Raw genomic sequence first — 2,437 nt, forward strand, 5'->3', positions numbered from 1 at the left:
CAGAAACTTCCTGGCACATACATTAAGGGAGCCATTGAAAGGTGACTGAAACACCAGAAACGGGGACTACCCGAGCTAATGATAGAGGCAAGAACACTTTCCGGCCAGGTCCCATTGATTGATCATAACGATATCGTGGAAATGCTGCACGGACCCATATATATAGGAACGGAAACAGAATCACCTTGATACTAAACCGGATCGAGCCCGGGATCTTCTTGGAAATGGGAAGATCTAGGATAGGCGGCCAACCTCCTGGAGAGAGCGATGTGCATGGACCAGGTGAGTAGGGATGCAGCTCCGTGGACCGCTCGTCGGGCCTGATAGGTGGTGGTATCACACCCTTCTCAAAGGAACCGTACGTGACACTCTCGCGTCATACGGCTCCGTCCCGGAATCTGGACCTCCCCTTTCCTTTGACCAACAGGTCCTCGAACCCCTCGCATGGAGGTTCCTTTTCATTCATTCATTGATTGATGAAAGGTAGCTTTAGCTTGCCATTGATTGAAGCGGTAGAAGCTAGTCGCCAGAAGCGAAGCGATCTCCCGGGCCTCCTTCCCGTCCCCCTGATTCCGCATAGTTCTTTACGGAGTTGAAAATGAAATTCTCCACTTTCATCGCGGATCCCTTATTGTCTTTATTGGCTAGATCGCGAACTAGTTTGCGTAGTCGCCGATGACTCAGACGAAGATCCTGAAGAAAGTCGGGATTATCCTGTCTTTGACGACTACTACTCGGAGAACATTCATCGCGGATTATTTGATCCACGATAGCCTCAGTGGAGGGAATACCCTGGGTTTGAACCAGGCTTTGTTCCTTGATTTCCTCCTCACGTAAGAGACCTACAAAATGAGTCAATTCTTGATGTAGATCGAGACATGTTTCGATTTCTTTTTCAATGTCTCTCTCTTTTAATTTAAGGTGGATAATTTCCGGATCCTGGGTATTCTCAGGGAACCCGGCCAAGAAGTTTTTCATGCGAAAAAACTCTGCCACAGCAGGGTGTGGCAGAGTTTCAGGTTCCCCTTCCCCAACGTGAAACACTTCTTCAGCAGGGGGAAGGTTGAGATCAGGCACCACAGGTCCATGGGGCGCGAGAGGCTCCCCCGCCGGACCTTGTGTAAGTGCTTGAGACGTGGAAGCCTGTCCCTCTTCGAGACCACTTTCGTGGTCTCCATCGCATGTCGCCCCCACGATAAGGGGGGGCAAAAGGGCGGGCAGGCCTACCTGCATCAATATCCAATTGACCATGAATATACTTGCTAGCGAAATCAGATTCGAAAGGAGAAAAAACGGAAAAGTGCTCGCTAAATTGGAAATTCTCGATGACATTTTCTTTCTTCCTTTCCTGGTCTTCTCGGCTGGTTCTGAACTGAAATAAGAATACGCGTTAGAAAACATTCGATCTCCCCGGAACACGAACCCAATCAATAAAGTCTAAGAGGAGGCGATGGGATTCGAACCCATGATACAATCTTCTTGTATGTCGATTGCCCTAATAAGCCCTTATGCTACACCCCCCAAGTTGTTGATCGGAATGGAATTCATATCTCCTTCGTCTGGTCTCACTTAAGGCGCAAGGTCCAGTGATCACTTACAACATATTTGATCTTCTGAGTTAATAGTAGACATTATAGCAGCCGTCCTCTAACCCGAAGGCTAATGACCGTTATGAATGGAGCTATGAGTTCTGAGTTAATGGAGTTTCCGGAGCGCGCTTGTCCGAGCCCCCGGCGATTGAGGGCGCCCGAAAGTGACCGAGCCTGAAGCGAGGGAACGAATCAAAACGGCAAAAGGCGGGGCGAAGCGACCTAAAATATCTATCTTCCTTGTTCGGGGTGTAAGCAATACCCCTTACATGCACGGGACAGCGGTATAAGGTCTTCTGCTTTCTCCGAGGCCTCGCCGACTGAGAGGACGAGAAGCGACCGTAAGGGAGCGAGTAAACGGCACGTCGGGTAATACTTCTAATAAAGGATCTCCTTGTTATGAGTCTCATTATCTCCCGTCCTCGAACCCGAAGGAAGAGGACCGCTCCTAATGGCCCAAAAGGAGGGGCTCCTTCCCTACCCACCGACCAGGGTGGGTGTTCAGTAACTCCTACCCCTAATAGAAAGAGAAAATAAATTGCTTGCGCGCTTCGTCAAGTGAGAGAGAGGATCTTACGCCGAACAGATCACCGGCTCCGAAGGCCCATTTAGGTGCCTATATTGGGGGCATCTTTGGCTCCACGGCTTCTCAATCCAATCTTGAAATGAATACGCGGCAAACAATACGAGATAGTAAGATTGTTTACGAAATAACAAAGAAGTAAGTGCCTTAGACTTGCTTCATTGCCCATGTGCTCACGAATTGGATTCGAACCACCACAACCAAAGAAGGCCCTACTTGACCAAACAAATAGTAGATCGTGAGTTCTTAGGAACACACTTCTATT

General features: G+C 48.9%; 1 pseudogene; it reads right to left on the minus strand.

Annotated features, from left to right (window-relative positions):
- The window catches only part of LOC143865571 (uncharacterized), a 4,258-nt pseudogene extending 4,195 nt beyond the window's left edge, over positions 1 to 63 (minus strand).
- Positions 64 to 2,437: the final 2,374 nt, after the last annotated feature.

This window comes from Tasmannia lanceolata, unplaced genomic scaffold (genome assembly GCF_043159265.1).
Source record: "Tasmannia lanceolata isolate RefF3 unplaced genomic scaffold, GAP_Taslan_0.1 ptg000094l, whole genome shotgun sequence".
NCBI lineage: Eukaryota > Viridiplantae > Streptophyta > Magnoliopsida > Canellales > Winteraceae > Tasmannia > Tasmannia lanceolata.